The sequence below is a fragment of the Chiloscyllium plagiosum genome, unplaced genomic scaffold (assembly GCF_037043375.1).
Source record: "Chiloscyllium plagiosum isolate Xiang-an unplaced genomic scaffold, Cpla_swu_hap1 HiC_scaffold_13, whole genome shotgun sequence".
Lineage (NCBI taxonomy): Eukaryota > Metazoa > Chordata > Chondrichthyes > Orectolobiformes > Hemiscylliidae > Chiloscyllium > Chiloscyllium plagiosum.
The window spans coordinates 90,631,086-90,650,800 of record NW_028270151.1 but is presented as its reverse complement, the minus strand read 5'-3'; positions in this window follow the sequence as shown (position 1 = coordinate 90,650,800).

Here is a 19,715-nt window from a genome sequence, read left to right as displayed (position 1 = left end):
TGGTAGATTTTCGAGAGAACAATACTTACATACAAAGCAAAACCAGAATGGGAGAAGTGGTAAACAGATTATGGCCACTAAAACTTTCAGGACGCGATCAAATGTGCTTTCTGTTGCCATCTTGTTGGTGCGTTTCAGTCTGGAATTAGGTTAAGACAAACATTTAAAATCTAGAATTGATAAAAAGCCACTTGCATTCACTACATTTTAGTACTGACTCAATTTCTAAAACTTTAAACGTGAAACATTGTGATAAATATTCAAAACAATTTGGATCAATTTTCCAAACTTCATATTTATCATCTCCATGAATTGCAATAAAAAGTTAAAACATTATGGCAAAATTTTCCAAACATTACAGCAAATTTTGCAAACGTCATGATATTATTTCCAAACTTGATGGTTAATTTTCAAGGCATGGTGATGAATTGCACACATGATGCTATATTTCCCAAGGCCTCAGGAGTGGGGATCTGTGCCCGTCTTTTTCCACTTCAGGTGTTGCTCAAGCAGAGCTATGATCAAGAGGAGGTCTCACGGATTTACAGTAACCTGTTGCCAACAGATTTCCCACCAAGGATCCCATGTCACATGCCATGAGGTACCATGTGACAAACTAAGGGATGCAGTGTTCGGCTGGGATAGGATCGGCTGCTCTTCAGAGGATAGTTGTAGATTCAATGGGCGGAACAGCATCTGTACAGACTCCATGACTTTATTAATGTCTCAGCAGTAAAGCAGTGGTGGTCAAAGTTTCTGGAGTGTGCTCAGGGATAGTTTTTTAGAGCAGTATGTTGAGAAGGACAGGCTATTTTCAATCCTAGTATTATGTGATAAAAAAGGGTCAATTAATAACCTTGTTGTAAAAGAATGGAGTATGTACCCACAAAATGGTGGGATTTTGCATTATGTCTGAATGTGAGGTATTTCAATCTGATGCAAGGATGTTACATTTGAGTAATTGAGAAGGCATGAGGCACAAATTGGCTGTTCTGGATTGGGGAAATGCATTAGAAGGCATGGCTGTACTTAGACATAGACAGTCTTTAAGGAACTTGGCTTACAATAATTATACATTTAACCAAAAAAGGTCAGTCAACCATGACTGACAAAGGTTGTATAAGACTAAAAGAAAAAGCTTCTAAAGTGTCTAGAACTAATTGTAAATCTGAGAAGTATGATGATTTTAAAATACAGCAAAGAGCAAGAAACTGGTAAGGAAAGGAAGAATAGAATGTGAATGTAATTAGCAAAAAACATAAACATGGATTGTAAAATTTTCTATAGGCATGTATAAAGAACATCTTTAGCTAGGATGAACAGGGTCCATTAGAAGCAAAATCAGGAGAATTTATAATAAGGAATTATGAAATGCTGGACTAGTGTTATAAAGCAAATGTTGATGTCACTCTGAGAACTAAAACCAAAATACTCAAAGAGGAATACCTTGTTCTATAGCCTGTTAAAAGGAGTGTGAGAAGTAATGTAATCCATTTTCAGCAACTTCTAGTGGTTAAATAAAAGAAGTTCAGGACACTCACTTCACAATCAACAAGTGATACTTTTTTTTATCTAACCGTTAACTGTTAACTAAACTGTTAACAAACTGATACACTCACTTCTAATTACTTACTATTTCCAAATAACACAAGATTCGAATGGCATGTTGTTCCAACAAGTACAAGTCCCTCTCATATAATAAGAAATAGAATGTAATCCCTCATAATTACAGCCAGGTTGCACATTTTCCGGAATGTTCTGTGTCTTCTTCCATCTTCTTCTGTCAGGAATGCTTCCTCTGATTTGTCTGTTAGGAATGCCTTTTTCCATTGTTGGTACTAATAGTTTTTAGATGGTGCTTTCCATAAAACGTAGATGACTGTGAGAGCCCACTTGTCTCTCTCTCAAGAGCTGAGGACTCTTAACTCATACTAATGCAGTGAGCTCTGATGCTCAAAACCTCGATTCTCCTGCTCCTCAGATGCTGTCTGACTGGCTGTGCTTTTCCAGCACCACACTCCTCAGTTCTGAGTTCTTTGTCCAACTGCCACCTTCTTTTATATCCTTGATGACATATCAATGTCTTACAATAGGTCAAAACCATCAGATTTAAATTTAATAGGATTTTAGTATCTAAGTGCCTGGTTTAAATTGATTGACTAAATTTAAAACTTGCTGTCTTGTAAAAACTGCTGCTTGGCCTTTTGATACAAAATATTTCAATTCAGGTGCTCTCTGTTTCTGCAAACTTTAAAGCTGCTGTTCAGACATCCATTTTTAAAACTAAGCACAGAAAGAATGCCATCAGTTAAAGGGACCACACAATACTTTCCTTATTTTACAAATTTTCAATTTTACACACCACCAAATTCTATCTTCCTGTTTCCTAATCTACAATTACTCTAACTAGCTTTGCAACACCAGCTAAATGAATATTTTGTGTCTGTTTTCAGTGAGGAAGATATAACTTTTCTCCCAGATTTGCAAATTTAAATCACAAGGGAGAATGAAGTGCTGAAGGAAATGAATATTAGTGAGAAGGTTCTACTGCAAAACTTAATGGGGTTGAAAATTGATAAGTCTCCCAGACCTGATGGTATACGTTCCACAGTGTTGAAGGAGCTGGTTCCTGTGGATTGGAAGTTCAAAGGGAACTCCAAACTTGTTGGTCTTATACCACATGGAAAATGTTAACATTTATCATAAAGGATATGATAAATGGACACTGGATAATAATGATATGATTTGAAGAATTTGTTTTTGAGAACGTTGCAAACAAAATTGATAAATGAGAGTCAATGGACATAGCATATGTGGATTTTCAGAGGGCTTTTGATAGGGTCCTCATATGAGGTTGGTTAACAAAATTAAGGTAGATGGGACAGGAAGTAATATGTTAGCATGGATTAGTGGTAGGCTAACAGTTATAAAATAGTGTATCAATAAATTAGTCATTCTCGCACTGTGTATAATGGGTTAAAATTTGGGCACCAGCTGTTAACAATACATGATTAGATTAGATTAGATTCCCTACAATGTGGAAACAGGCCCTTCAGCCCAACAAGTCCACACCAACCCTCCGAAGAGCAACCCACCCAGACCCATTTCCGTCTGACTAATGCAGTTAACACTATGGGTAATTTAGCATGGCCAATCCAATTAATCATGAATCATATATTAATCATTTGGATGTGGACAAAAGAATATCCAAAGCATCACTTCAATCTGCAACTCTTAAGACTGCCAATAAAATGTCTATGAGCATGGAAGTAGTTATGAGACAATGCTAAGCAAGGTAATCTCTCCAATTGACCAGGAGAAAATACGGTAACAGTTCATGGTGAGAGACAAGAAAGTTTTCACTTTAGCAACCATGTGTTGTTGAAAGGACAAACTGTCCATTCATAAGTTGCAATGATTAAAACCTGGAACCTAGCAAAAATTGGTTTCATTGAGATTCCAACAGGATACATCACTGAGACCGAAACTAGTCAGCATATGAGAAGGAATAGCATCTGTATGTAATTAACATCTGAACTGGAGAGGTAGAGATTATCATCAATAACCCTAGCAATCATATTATCAGTGCAATAATGTATGTAGTATCACCAACAAGTGGTGCAACATCAACAATGTCACCAAAAAATGACACAATAACAACATCAAGACCTCTTGTAAATGAAGAGAAACACATGCAACATCTCCCGCTCAGTATAACAACTCTCCACTAACAGCAACGAGTGCCAAATCCACTAGATTGTAGACACATCTTCCTTCCGACTAAGCACTGTTATTTTAGAAAATTCAAATTAACATTCCCAAATTTTCAGTTGATAAAAAATTAAACGCGTGTGCAATGAGGAAGGTATAAAATGTCTTCAGGAGAACTTACACAGGCTTAGTCATTGAGGAAGAACATGGCAGATGGAATACGATGGGGAAAAGTATGAGGTTGTCTACTTTGGTAGGAGGAACAAATGTGTAGAATATTTCTTAAATGATTAGAGGTTGGATATGCAAAGGTACCCAGGTGTCCTTGTTGATATATCTCTGAAAGCTAACATGCAAGTGACAGGAACAATTAGGAAGGCAAGTGGAAGAGGATTGGAGTACAGGAGCAGTGAAATCTTGCATCAGTTGAATAGGTAGACAAGTAGGAGGCTGGAAGAACATAGCTAGCCAGGAGGTAGGAAAGACAGTGGGGGAGCGTTGTTAGACAGTACCTGGAGTAATGTGTGTATCTTTGTTTTCCTTATCTCAGGAAAGATATTATTGCCATCGAGGGAGTACATCAAAGGTTCACCAGACTTATTTCCAGTTGCCTCATCTCATCAAAATCTCACCTCAGTCTTCTTTGCTCAAAAGAGAACAACGTCAGCTTCGCCAACCCTGCCTTGTCGGTTAAATCATGCATCAAAATGCTACTTACCAAGATTGATGTATATGGACCTCGAAGTCCCTCTGTTCCTCCACATTCTGAGAATTGTGACATATATTCCCTCCCCCACCCCCATGCCTTCTACCAAAACATACACAACCGCAATCCTTTCTTTCCATGGACACAGGAACATCTCAGTCTCTGCGATGGAGGAACTGATCTACAATTCAAGTCAGCAAATTAATTATCTGCCCTTCAGCTGCAAAATCCTGATCACCCCAAAATAATCCACCATAATATTCTCCCATTGTTCATGCATTTCTTGCACAATATATTCCAATCCTACATGTTTAGGATTGTCTCCCAAGCCTTCGCTTCCTGGGTCCATTCCCGAACCCTCATTCTGTACTCTACATCACCCCTTTGCAGTTCTATTCCACCTTACCCCCATTTCCTTCTGACATGATCTCTCATTTTCACCCTTCTTTTTGTTCCCAGTTTTTTCTAAACTATTATCTTGCAGGGGCTACCAAACTCTTCTCACTTAATTTCCCTTTGTCTGCTGTGTGATAGCTGCTATTTGGCTACACAGGTGGCCTTTAAAGAGATTAGTTATAAATTGTGAGGGTGTGAGTTCTACACTGTGAGAGAAAGAAATTCTGTGACTTGTCAGAGAAAGGGAAGACAGTATTAAAAAGAGTTTTAGTTCTGTCTCATGTCACATTTTGAAACTCATTATCAATGCAAAGTAACAGCAGGGGGAGAAAGAGAGATATCGTGAGTGAGTGAATATGGATTCATTTTCATGTCTCACCAAGAAAGAGGGGAGATAGGAAGCAACTTCTCCAATGCTGTCAATGCTGGCTTCTCAGTCATTGAAAGAAATGACTTCCATGGCTCTTTTTGGGGCTATGATTTGAGTTTTGATATGAAGAACTTGACCAATGATCTGCACAGTAGACCACAAAACTTTTAAAACAATAATTTGAATTTAAGCAGTAAGTTTTATACAGTTCCTGGGAAGAGCAGTGACACACAAAATGTGACACTGAGTCATACAAAGATACATTTGAATTAAATTTGGACAACAAAGTAGGTTTTAAGATATTGCTCAAAGGAAGGGCAAGAGTTCTTTGAAGGATGTGAGGCAGGAGGTGATTACAGAGAGAGGAAAAGGCTGGAACGTGCAAGAAAAGTTTAAAATCAAGGCTTTCTTTAACTGGAAGTCAATGATAGTTACAGGGTAGAGCAGGGTTTGGTGCAAGTTAGTACAAGTAGTAGAAGTTAAGACAACCATAATTTTATGGAGGTGAAAATGGGAGATAGGGCAAGGATGCATGGGAATGATCAGGTTAAGTAATATTAATGAATTACATATACTAACAAAATACCTTCCACAGCATTACCCATAAGCATTGGCATAGCAATTCCCTCTTCCTGATGAGTCAAACCCCTATCAGGCTGATACCAAAAAAGTTTAAGGTAAAAGTGGTGAGGACAACAATGTAGCGTTTGCTCTTTGTGTTCAGAAGGTTAAGGGATGGACCTAGCTGACGTGTTTAGAATCAAGACAGGATTTGATCAAACAGCAGTTCTTATCCCTGGTGAAGGAATCCAGAGCATGGAGGCATAATTCTACAAATTTGAGTCATTATTCAGGAGTGAAATCAGAAAGCACTTTTCTAGATAGCTGCTGGTTTAAGCGGATGTTTCAAGGGTTGAGGTTTGATCCCCATAATGGTGAAGCAGCTGAGGGGTTGAATTAGTCAAACAAGCAGCTGGAAGATCACAGCAAGCCAGGCAATATCAGAAGGTGGTGAAGTCAACATCTCGGCTCTAAAGCTTCTTCAGGACTAGATGTGGGGTAAGGGGGAGCTACAGATAAAGAGAGAGGAAGGAGTGGGGTGGGGAGAGTAGCAGAATGGTGAGATGGTGATAGGTGAACACAGGTAATGGATATGACTTAGTTGGTTGATGGGAGGGATGAATCCGGTTGAAGGGTGGAATGGAAGGGAGGAGGTGGGCTGGAAGGGGAACCGGGGGATTTGTGGGAAGGTTATTTGAAATTCGAAAACTCAATATTAAGTCCTCCAAGATGTAGGCTGCCCAGGTGGAAGATGTGGTGCTGTGCCTCCAATTTGCAGTCTGATCCACTCTGGCAATGGAAGAGGCTGAGCATGGGCGTGTCAAAGTGGGAGTGTGAGGGGGAATTGAATAACCTAGTTTGACTCCATCTATACTGCAGCCTGCATTTCCACCTATCATTCATATCTCTCCTGTGCCACTCATGTCCTCTTACCTTGCCTGGAGATCCATCACTACCATCTTTTATTATGCCAGGTTCTCAAATTGCCTGAACATTGACATGACACAAGTCAAAATTTAAAATGACAAATTGCCTGTTACTATGGTGGATCCTCCTTCCTTAGCCTCAGTTAATAGAACATAGAACATAGAACAATACAGCACAGCCCTTCGGCCCACGATGTTGTGCCCAACATTTGTCCTAGCTTAAGCACCCATCCATGTACCTATCCAATTGCCGCTTAAAGGTCACCAAAGATTCTGACTCTACCACTCCCACAGGCAGCGCATTCCATGCCCCCACCACTCTCTGGGTAAAGAACCCACCCCTGACATCTCCCCAGTTGTGACGCTTTCCTTGGTTGAATAGTCTACTGACAAACAACCAGGGAATTACACACGGGAGCTGTAACAAGAAGCTTATGATGCATTTGGATAGAGTAGTTGAGAGGGAACAGCTTCCAGTAGCAGGAAGGCCAATAGTCAGAAATAATTGGAGAAAGAAAAAACTAAAGATGAGAAAAGTTTTTATTTTGCAATGGATTTAATGATCAGAAAATGTGGTGGACGCAGAATGAAGAGTAACTCTCAAAAGGAAACTGAAAGGTACAGCTTCCCCTCCCAAGAAGTGGTAGGGAAGATGGCACACAGGGGCAGATTCTTGAGCTGGTTGACAACAAGGTCCACCTACGCCTTCCTATCATCTCAGAAACAATGATCTACATTTCTGCTCCACCACCAATTAATACTCTTCAGTGGTCAATTCATACCACTTGAGGTCATCACGTTTTTTTGGTTTGCAATTGTCTCCAGGCAAGACAAGAAAGTGAGTGTGGTGATGGAAAAGCACAGCAGGTCAGGCAGCATCCGAGGAGCAGGAGAACCAACGTTTCTGGCATAAGCCCTTCATCAGGAATTCCGATTCTCCTGTTCCTCGGATGCTGCCTGACCTGCTGTGCTTTTCCAACACCACACTCTTGACTCTGATCTCCAGCATCTGTAGTCCTCACTTTTTCAAGACGAGAAAGTGCCAGTCTATCCAATGAATTGACCTGTGTGGACAAGCTGTCAGTTGGTGGGGCGGGGGGGTCCTTTGATCCAAATCTAACCTGTCAGGTGATCTGTGGCAGCTACCCCTCCCAAAACTTACTTCTGAACCACCCATCCCCTTCTTCTCATGATGTTGAAACCCAGAAACTAACCTTTCTTAACTTTGATCCTCACCAGGGTCCTGGACAGTGAGTGCCCCATCAGCAGATAAGGTCTCTGCCTTAGCTCTGCCAAATTCTGGAGAGTCCGGCATCTGATTTGCCAGTGGCTCCAGACAAGCAGCAAGTTGCTCTTGCAGGAAGTGAAGCACTGAGAAATGTGCACCAAGGGACCACTTGATCTGGCAGGCTATTGTGGAGCTAGTTAAGTGTCCATCATAATATTTGCCCCCTCACTGCAAGGGCACAATGGTTAGCATTGCTCCCTGACAGTGCCAGGTACCTGGGTTCAATTACACCCTTGGGTGACTATCTATGTGGAGTTCGCACATTCTCCCCATCTCTGCCTGGATTTCGCCACACTGTAGGGATTCTATGTTACAAAGATTAATTGGAAAGTTCAGGCCTAAGGTAGGAAAACTGACAGAACCATGGGGAAGGAGAAGGGTTGTGGGGATGTTTAGGTAACTCTACAAAAGAGGCATGATGGATCAAATGGCCTCCTTCTGTGCTTTAAGTTTGTATCCGGGATTTCCACTGGTATTATAGCAACCAATCGGAAAAAAATCTCCACAACATTTTGTGGATTAAGTATTTAAGGCTACATCTGAAAAATGAACATCAGGGTAAGGCACAGAAAGTAAAAGTGTAACTTTACCCCTATAAGAAAATCCATAATCTGATATATGAGGAAAAATTAGATCAACTGGGCTAGTATTCACTAGAATTTAGAAGAATGAAGGTGAATCTTGTAGAAACGTATAAAATCCTGTTGGGACTGGACAGGCTCGATGTGGGACGCATGTTTCCAATGTTGGGGGTGTCCGTAACTAAGGGTCACAGTCTAAGAATAAAGGGTAAGCCATTCAGGACTGAGATGAGGAAGAATGTCTTCACTCAAAGAGTTGCGAATCCATGGAATTCTCTCCCACAGGAAGCTGTTAGGTCCAGTTCATTTTATGTATTCAAGAGGGAGATAGACAGGCCCCTTGTGGTTAAAGGGATTAAGGGCTATGGAGAGAAAGTGGGAGTGGGATACTGAAATTGCATGATTACTCATGATCATATTGCATGGTTGTACAGGATTGAATGGGCTGAATGGCCTACTCCTGCAACAATTTCTATATTTCTATGTTTCTCTAATTAGAAAGAAATACGTTCAAGGCTAATAAGTGCAGAGAAATTCAGATCAATTTTTTAAATGAAATAATGCAACAGAATGCCAATTAACACTACTTCTATTATTATTCATTAGTCTTCACAAGGGCATTGTACTTTCTGATGATGAATTTAAAATTAGGACCATAAATCAATTTTCCTAGTTAGGTCCTTTTGCTGTTGAGATTGACTGAGTATTGCAGTCAGCTAGCCTGGCCATTCATTGCCTCACCTGTTGAATGACCTGGCCACAACCAGTCTCTCAACCTGCTCCATGACACTATCAGGAATGACCAACCTTGCAGAAAGGCCACCATCAGTGCCAACGTACATTGATGCAAATACCCCAAGGTGTTTCACAGCAACACAATCACTCAAAAGGAACAGATACATAGTTCTCAAGGTTCAGATCTGAATGGGCGAAGGCATGGCTGCTAAAGTTGGTGAGAAGTTGGTTATGACGTGCCAGAAGGCAGGATTAGGGAAATGCAAATGTCTTGGAGAGTTATAGGGAGGTACAAGGTATAGTGGAGCTGTAAGGTCACAGATTTGAAACATGATCTTCGTTTCCAATCACTGAAGATGCCTGGCCTGCTGAGTTAAACACCTCTCCTTCTGGTTTTATCAGGGAGATTGATGAGGGGCATAAACATTTGAAAGCAGGCCAGAGGGAAACCTCAGGAATAGCTAGCTGGAGGTATGAATTGATTTCTGCTCCACACATCTGGCCAACTCTCTTCTATGTGTCACAAATCCAGCCTTGGGAGCTAAGATTTTATTTTTACGGGATGCAGGCATCACTGGCTAGTCCAGAACTTGTTGTCTCTCCCTCATGGATGGTTGGGACATTTCAGAGGACCCTTCAGAGTCAACCACATTGCTGAGGGTCTGGAGTTACATGTAGGTCAAAGCATGTAAGGATAGAAGTTTCCTTCCAAAAGGACATTATTGATCCAACAATTGAAAATGTATCATGATCACCAACAAGAGAGAACTTAACCATCACTCTTCAAAATTCAACCATATTGCCATTATTGAATTTCCCATAATCAACACTGTGACCAGAAACTGAACTGGACTAGTCAGATAAATACATTCACTATAAGAAAAGGTCAGAGATCAGGAGTCTTGCAGCAAGTTACTCACTTCCTGACTCTTCAAATCCTGTTAGGAGAAAGTGAGGACTGCAGATGCTGGAGATCCGAGCTGAAAAATGTGTTGCTGGAAAAGCACAGCAGGTCAGGCAGCATCCAAGGAGCAGGAGAATCGACGTTTCGGACTTATGCTCCTGCTCCTTGGATGCTGCCTGACCTGCTGCGCTTTTCCAGCAACACAATTTTCAGCTCTTCAAATCCTGCCACTATCCATAAGGCTCAAGTTAGGGCTTGTCTGGGTGAGTGCAGCTCCAACAAACCACATCCATGATCATTCATTTCTTCCACCTTCAATGTTCAGTAGCGTCGACAAGATGCACTGCAGAAATTCACCAAGGCTCCTTGTACAGCACCATGTAAACCCATCACCACTTTATCTAGAAGGATAAGAGCAGCAGATACATGGGAACACCACCTCCTGCAAGTTCCCCTCCAAACCACTCACCATCCTGACTTGGAAACATGTCACTGTTCCTTCACTGTTGCTAGGGTGGCACGGTGGCGCAGTGGTTAGCACTGTTGCCTCACAGTGCCAGAGACCCGGGTTCAATTCCCGCCTCAGGCGACTGACTGTGTGGAGTTTGCACATTTTCCCCGTGTCTGCGTGGGTTTCCTCCGGGTGCTCCGGTTTCCTCCCACAGTCCAAAAAATGTGCAGGTCAGGTGAATTGGCCATGCTAAATTGCCCGTAGTGTTAGGTGAAGGGGTAAATGTAGGGGAATGGGTCTGGGTGGGTTACGCTTTGGCGAGTCGGTGTGGACTTGTTGGGCCGAAGGGCCTGTTTCCACACCGTAAGTAATCAAGTCAAAAATCTGGAACTCTTTCCTTAAGGGCATTATGCACCTATCTACAGCAAATTAACTGCCACAGTTCAAGGCACTCACCACTACCTTCTCCTGGACAACTCGGTATGAGCAATAAATGCTGGCCCAGCCAGTGATGCCCACATCCCATGAATGATTTAAAAAGTAAAATCCTTAGTAAATAAGGATGCCAAAGTTCCATGTGGATCTTTCATCAGATTATCACCTTTCTCTGTGGGGCACTTCACTGTGTACAGGAGAAAGTGAGGACTGCGGTTGTTGGAGATCAGAGTCAAAAGTCCAACACCACACTCTCGACTTCACTGTGTACAATTTGAATACTAAATCTCTTTTGTTACAAGGGTGACTAACTCATTGTATAATCTCTTGAAGTTATGAATACACTACAGAAGATCAAATCTTCCTCTTCCACCTGCAAGCTTATTATTTGCAACTTATACAGGGACGCTTTTACTCTGCAGTTTTCTGCAATTTATTTCAGGCTTTGAGCTGTTTTTGCAGACCATGTGATTGTAGCCCTTTCACTGGTGACATTTGCTGTTATCCCACTGAGTCACTTGCAAATCTTCAGTCCCCTGCCACTGACCCGGTCTAATCAGCACCGTGTACAAACCAAGAATAATTGTGCTTTAAAACCACTGTGCATTACAATAGCAAACAGTACAAAGGGACTGAGGAGACAGATCCTGAAATGACACCCACTTCACTGCACTGTTAGCAATTTGTTGGAAATCATAGTTAAATATAGACTGTGATCAGAGAACTGGGTACTTTAACATGAACAAAAGATTGATGACCTCAGTGAGAAACTGAGAGTTACAGCCTGACATTTATACAACAGCCTTTCAACAGTCGCAGAAAACTCTCAAAGCACTTCACACATGTATGAGTTATTTCTCAAGTACTGAGACTTGTTGCCTGGGAAAATGCATGTTATTACACAGGAAATGTCTTCAGTTTCTACAAACCATAGACTTCAGTTTGTAAAATTGCAAGCTGCAAAGATTGGCCTCATGGCCCCATTCCCCCACCACTCACACAGCTGGGGCGGGGTGGGGGGAGTGGTTGAGGTAGGTTGCCACACATGGACTACAGAGCTAACTCCCAGGTGACTCTCAAGGGTTCAGTCCGTCCCACAGCAGGAAATACAGCCATTAAATAACCTTAAAGAGCTGTGCAGGATTCCCACTTGCCAATTGGCAGCACTTGGATCAGGTTGGTGGGTTTGTCATCCAATGTCACTGCTCTGCCACCTGTCATGCACAATACATTCCCTCCCTGCTGCCTACCACATTGCCGTGTACTTACCGTACATTTATTGATTGCTGTGTTCCCTAAATAATATGAGCAACCACGCGCCCAAAAAGACAGCATTGGCTGTAAAGCCTTATTTGGGGTAGTAAAGCTAAGATAGTTGCTTTAGAATATTAAATTTCTCAGGTTCTATCCATCTCTGAGCTGCCTGGACTCTTATGGTTGAGTGGAAGGGCATCTGATTATTAATGGGAACAATCTAACTCTATTTTTACCTCATTACCGAACAGTGAGGGAGATTGCTGAGCCCATCTAATTCATCCTTCTGTTGGAATCAACAGTTTTCTTGATCACAGTCTCTGACTGGCAGCAAATGTTATTGGCTATCTATCTGCCCACTAGGACATTTTCAGCATTCTCTCCCTGACCTGTTCCCACACCTGTATTACTTCTAACCCATTTGTAAGGATGTTCCTTTAGTCCTAAGTAATCATTGGACTTAAGCTCTTGCTCAATATTGACTAAGTTGGTTTTTCATTCATGAGAGTCAGAGTGCAACAGAGACATAATGATGTCCATTGAGTTCTTATTTAAATTCTAAGTCTTCTTGATATATCAATCATTAGAACCAGTCTCATCACCTTTCCCTCAGTATTTTTTTAATGTGATTTGGCGATCCAAACAGTTTATGGAAAGTGCACCTTGTATTGAACAGTGGACTTCCTCAACATAGTTCTCTCTCACTGTTACTAATTCATGATAATTTCATAGGTTCACACCTTACTTTGAACTAAAAAGCTGGCAGATCCAAGTTCCTTATGAAGTCCTGATCTGTCCATGTTGTGCTGGCTCCAATAAATAGGACTTCACTTCCTGTGCTTTCCTTTGTTGCAAGTTTAATCATGAATCTTACTCAGCACTGGCATTAGCTCAGTGGCTTTCATGTTTGCCTTTGAGTAAGAGTTTGCGAGGGACACGTGCTCAAGTCTGTGCTGATCCTTCAGGGAGAGCTGCACTGTCAGAGGTGGAATCTTTCAGACTCTCTTTAATTGAAGTCCTATCTGCCTTCTTGAATACTGCACTGGGATTATTTTAAATAAGAACAGGGGCTATTTTCTCTGACCACCTATCTATTGTTAATCCTTTAATCATTACCAGAAAACAGATTGATGATCAGCTCTGATGAAGAGTCACCTAGACTCAAAACACTAGATTGCTATGATTTCTAGCAATTTTTGTTTTCAGTACTGATTCCAGCATCTGCAGTAATTTGCTCCTACTGAAAAAGAGATTATCTGATCACAATCTTGGTGTTATGTGCAAAGTGACCATTGTATTGTTTCAGTGAATCCATTTCAAATAATATTTCATTGACTGCAACACACTCTGGGGTATCATCAGATCATGAAAAACGCTAAGAAAGATTTTTTTCTCTTTAGCTTGGGGGCCATTTTGACATTTTACAGTCTCAGTCAGTCATGACATTTAAATTAAATTTAATTCTTAAGATACAAAAGGTCACTTGGCCCAAGTTAGCTCCTTCAGCTGAAAAGGTTTAAGATTCCGTATAACAGCATTAAGTTTTCTCTTAAGTAATCCCTAGGATTGAAGATCTGATCTGATCTGAATATTGATCTTAAACCTGCAACCAGGCATTCAGCAGTACTCTTTCGAACATAAGATCCAGGCCAATTAATGCAGATGCTGGAATGGGTACTGGAAACAACTAATGCTGGCAATCAGAACAGGTCAGACAACATCCATGGAGAGAGAGCAAGATAACATTTTGAGTTTAGATGACTGTTCATCAGAAGTGAAGAGTGGAGGGGAAAGCATTTATGCTGCAGTTGGATGGGGTGGGGTAGAGTGCTGATGTAGAAGGGATGTTGATTTAAGTGATCAGAATGTGAGAAAAGCAGAACAAATGTGTGTCTATCTGCCAGACTGGAAAGAACATACAGTCCCACTGGGGTGGGGAGAGGGTTGTGGGAATTAGGAATTCACTACCCTAAAGTCTGCGGATTTTCGGGGTCAGCGGGGTTGGGGTGCAGGATGGAGTGACGTGTAGATCAAGGATGACCGAATTGAAAGCTAGAACAGAGTCCAGAAGCAGAATCACCTCCTCATGTTTCTAATGTTCTCACCTATCTAGACTTACTCTTTAAGTATGATTCTCCCTTAGTACACTTCTAATAAAAAAATGATCTGAAAACTAATCTCAGCTAACGTAATTTGTTGTTAAAAACAAAGCATTCATCTTACTAATGTCCTGTGGATAAGAAATTAGGAAATTACTCAATTTGGTTTCCTAAACCACAATGTAGTGGTTGATGCCTAACTGATCTTTTTCTAAAATGTGTTCATGAATATGGAGTATCACTGACTGGGCCAACACTCATTGTATCTCCCAAGTTGGCCTTAGTCAAAGTGGTGGGATACTGCCTTCTTGAAGTGTGGCAATCCATTTGCTTCAGTAACCACAATACTCTTAGGGAGGGAATTCCAAGAGTTTAACCCAGCGACACTGAAGAAACGACGGTGTATTTCCAAGTCAGAATGGTGAGTGGCTTGGAGGGGAACTTACAGGGGTGGTATTCCCATGTACCTGCTGCCCTTATCCTTCTTGCTGTCAAAGACAAAGGTTTGGAAGATGGAGTGTAAGGAGCGTTGGGGAATTTCTGCACTGTACCTTGTAGCTGATGCATCATGCTGCTACTGAGAGTTGGTGCTTAATGGTGTGGATATATGTGGATGCGATGCCAGCTATGAAGGTTGCTTTGTCCTAAATGGAATGAAGCTTTCTGAGATGGAAATGTGTTGCTGGAAAAGCGCAGCAAGTCAGGCAGCATCTAGGGAACAGGAGAATCGACGTTTCGGGCATTAGCCCTTCTTCAGGAATGCCCGAAACGTCGATTCTCCTGTTCCCTAGATGCTGCCTGACCTGCTGCGCTTTTCCAGCAACACATTTCCATCTCTGATCTCCAGCATCTGCAGACCTCACTTTCTCCTGAAGCTTTCTGAGTACAGGCAAGTCATTCCATCCCACTCCCAACTTTTTCCTACTAGATGGTGAATGAATTTTTGGGAGTTGGGAAATGTGTTACTTAGAGTCATAGAATCATAGCGTTACATATCATGAAAACAGACCCTTCAGACCAACTCATTCATGCTGACCAAATATCCTAAACTGATCTAATTCAATTTGCCAGTGTTTGGCCCATATCCCTCTAAACCCTCCCTTTTATGTATCCATCTACCCCTACCACCTCTCTGGCAGCTCATTCCATACACACTCCATGCTCTGCATGAAAAGGTTACCCCTTGGGCTCCTTTTAAATCTTTCCCCACAACAAATGCTGACTCAACCAGTGATGCCCACAGCCCATGAATACAATGTAAAAAGTGCCAGGAAATTCTCTGAGTGTATCCTCTCTGTTACAATTATTGAAATAGCTTTTATTGTCACACGCACTCACTCGTACGAGTACAGTGAAATGTTGACAAGCTGCCACGTACAGCACCACCTTAGGTACGAATGTACTTAGGCTCAGCATCTTGGTACAAAGCAGAAAAATAAAGAAAGCAAGTTAAGAAGTTAAACAATACAGTACTCCAACGAATACGTAGAAAAACAAAGAAACACAGTTAATAGTTCAATATCACAGTCTGTTAGTGCCTGATCATGCTGAGCTTGCACGTCCCACAAGGGCTCGATATATACTCAGGCAGCCCGCTCCTGATCTTGCTGCCAGGTCCCCAGGGCTGCCTGCTCCCTCCTTCACTACCGGCCGAATCAGGCTGCCTAATCCCACTCTCGTGTCAGCCACCTCAGGCTGCCTGATCCCAGTCTCGTTGTTGGCCACCTCAGGCTGCCTGTTCGTACTCTCACTGTTGGCCACCTCAGGCTGCCTGTTCGTACTCTCACTGTTGACCACCTCAGGCTGCCTGTTCGTACTCTCACTGTTGGCCACCTCAGGCTGCCTGATCCCAGTCTCGCTGTTGGCCACCTCAGGCAGCCTGTTCGTAGTCTCACTGTTGGCCACCTCAGGCTGCCTGATCCCAGCCTCGCTGTTGACCACCTCAGGCTGCCTGATCCCAGTCTCGCTGTTGACCACCTCAGGCTGCCTGATCCCAGTCTCGCTGTTGACCACCTCAGGCTGCCTGATCCCAGTCTCGCTGTTGGCCACCTCAGGCTGCCTGTTCCTACTCTCACTGTTGGCCACCACAGGTTGCCTGATCCCAGCCTCACTGTTGGCCAACTCAGGCTGCCTGACCACAGTCTCACTGTTGACCACCTCAGGCTGCCTGATCCCAGTCTCGCTGCTGGCCACCTCAGGCTGCCTGTTCCTACTCTCACTGTTGGCCACCACAGGTTGCCTGATCCCAGCCTCACTGTTGGCCAACTCAGGCTGCCTGACCGCAGTCTCACTGTTGGCCACCTCAGGCTGCCTGACCCCAGTCTCACTGTTGACCACCTCAGGCTGCCTGTTTGTACTCTCACTGTTGGCCACCTCAGGCTACCTGTTCGTACTCTCACTGTTGGCTGCCTCAGGCTGCCTGATCCAAGTCTCGCTGTAAGCCACCTCAGGCTGTCTGTTCCCAGTCTTGCTGTTGACCACCTCAGAGTGCCCATTTGTACACTCGCTGTTGGCCACTTCAGGCTGCCTGATCCCAGTCTCACTGTTGGCCACCTCAGTATGCCTCTTCGTACTCTCACCGTTGCCTGCTTCAGGCTGCCTGATCCCACTCTTGCTGTTGGCCATCTAAGGTTGCCTGTTCGTACTCTCACTGTTGGCCACCTCAGGCTGCCTGTTCCTACTCTCACTGTTGGCCACCTGAGGCTGCCTGTTCGTACTCACACTGTTGGCCAGCCCAGGCTGCCTGATCCCAGTCTCGCTGTTGGCTAACTCAGGCTGCCTGATTCCTGTCTCACTTTTGACCACCTCAGGCTGCCTGCTCGTACTCTCACTGTTGCCCACCACAGGTTACCTGTTTGTACTCTCACTGTTGACCACCTCAGGCTGCCTGATCCAAGTCTGCTGTTGGCCACCTCAGGCTGCCTGCTCTTACTCTCACTGTCTCCACCTCAGGCTGCCTGATCCCAGTCTCACTGTTGCCCACCTCGGGCTGCCTGTTCGTACTCTCACTGTCGGCCACCTCAGGCTGCCTGATCCCAGTCTCACTGTTGCCCACCTCGGGCTGCCTGTTCGTACTCTCACTGTTGACCACCTCAGGCTGCCTGATCCCAGTCTCACTGTTGGCCACCTCAGGCTGCCTGATCCCAGTCTCACTGTTGACCACATCAGGCCACCTGTTCGTACTCTCATTGTCGTCCACCTCAGGCTGTCTGATCCAAGTCTCGCTGTTGGCCACCTCAGGCTGCCTGTTTGTACTCTCACTGTTGGCCACCTCAGGCTGCCAGATCCCAGTCTCACTGTTGACCACCTCAGGTCGCCTGTTCGTACTCTCACTGTTGTCCATCTCAGGCTGCCTCTTTCCACTCTCACTGTTGGCCAACTCAGGCTGCCTGATCCCAGTCTCGCTGTTGGCCACCTCAGGCTGCCTGATCCCAGTCTCGCTGCTGGCCACCTCAGTCTGCCTGATCCCAGTCTCACTGCTGGCCGCCTCAGGCTCCCTGTTCTTACTTTCGCGTTGGATACCCTAGACTGCCAGTTCTCACTCTCGCTGCTGACCATCTCAGGCTGCCTGTTCCCACTCTCACTGTTGACCACCTCAGGTTTTCTTTTCCCACTCTCACTGTTGACCACCTCAGGCTTTCTGTTCCCACTCTCACAGTTGACCACCTCAGGCCGCCTGTTCCTACTCTCACTGTTGGTCACCTCAGGCTGCCTGATCCCAGCATCACTGTTGGCCACCTCAGGCTGCCTGCTCGTACTCTCACTGTTGGCCACCTCAGGCTGCCTGATCGCAGTCTCACTGTTGCCCACCTCAGGCTGCCTGTTCGTACTCTCACTGTGGACCACCTCAGGCTGCCTGATCCCAGTCTCACTGTTGACCACTTCAGGCTGCCTGATCCCAGTCTCGCTGTTGGCCACCTCAGGCTGCCTGTTCGTACTCTCACTGTTGGCCACCTCAGGCTGCCTGATCCCAGTCTCACTGTTGACCACCTCAGGCCGCCTGTTCGTACTCTCACTGTTGGCCACCTCAGGCTGTCTGATCCAAGTCTCGCTGTTGTCCATCTCAGGCTGCCTGTTTCCACTCTCACTGTTGGCCAACTCAGGCTGCCTGATCCCAGTCTCGCAGTTGGCCACCTCAGGCTACCTGATCCCATTCTCACTGTTGGCCACCTCAGGCTGCCTAATCCCAGTCTCGCTGCTGGCCACCTCAGACTGCCTGTTCCCACTCTCACTGTTGGCCACCTCAGGCTGCCTGTTCCCACTCTCACCGTTGCCCGCCTCAGTCTGCCTGATCCCAGTCTCACTGCTGGCCGCCTCAGGCTCCCTGTCCTTACTCTCGCGTTGGATACCCTAGACTGCCAGTTCTCACTCTCGCTGCTGACCATCTCAGGCTGCCTGTTCCCACTCTCACTGTTGACCACCTCAGGCTTTCTGTTCCCACTCTCACAGTTGACCACCTCAGGCTGCCTGTTCGTACTCTCGCTGTTGGCCACCTCAGGCTGCCTGATCCCAGTCTTACTGTTGGCCAACTCAGGCTGCCTGACCCCTGTCTCACTTTTGACAACCTCAGGCTGTCTGCTCGTACTCTCACTGTTGCCCACCTCAGGCTGCCTGTTCATAATCTCACCGTTGACCACCTCAGGCTTTCTGTTCCCATTCTCACTGTTGACCACCTCAGGCTGCCTGATCCAAGTCTCACTGTTGACCACCTTAGGCTGCCTGTTCGAACTCTCACTGCTGCCCACCTCAGGCTGCCTGTTCGTACTCTCACTGTTGCCCACCTCAGGCTGCCTGTTCGTACTCTCACTGTTGGCCACCTCAGGCTGCCTGATCCCAGTCTCAGTATTTGCCAATGAAGGCTTCCTGTTCGTACTCTCACTGTTGCCACCTGAGGCTGCCTGTTCATACTCTTGCTGTTAGCCACCTCAGACTGCCTGTTCCCACTCTCACAGTTGCCCGCCTCAGTCTGCCTGATCCCAGTCTCACTGGTGGCCGCCTCAGTCTGCCTGTTCTTACTCTCGCGTTGGATACCTCAGACTGCTAGTTCTTACTCTCGCTGTTGACCATCTCAGGCTGCCTGATCCTACTCTCGCTGTTGACCATCTGAGGCTGCCTGTTCGTACTCTCGCTGTTGGCCACCTCAGACAGCCTGTTCCTACTCTCGTTGTTGACCACCTCAGGCTTTCTGTTCACACTCTCACAGTTGACCACCTCAGGCTGCCTGTTCCTGTTCTTACTGTTGACAACCTCAGGCTGCCTGATCCCAGTCTTGCTGTTGGCCACCTCAGGCTGCCTGAT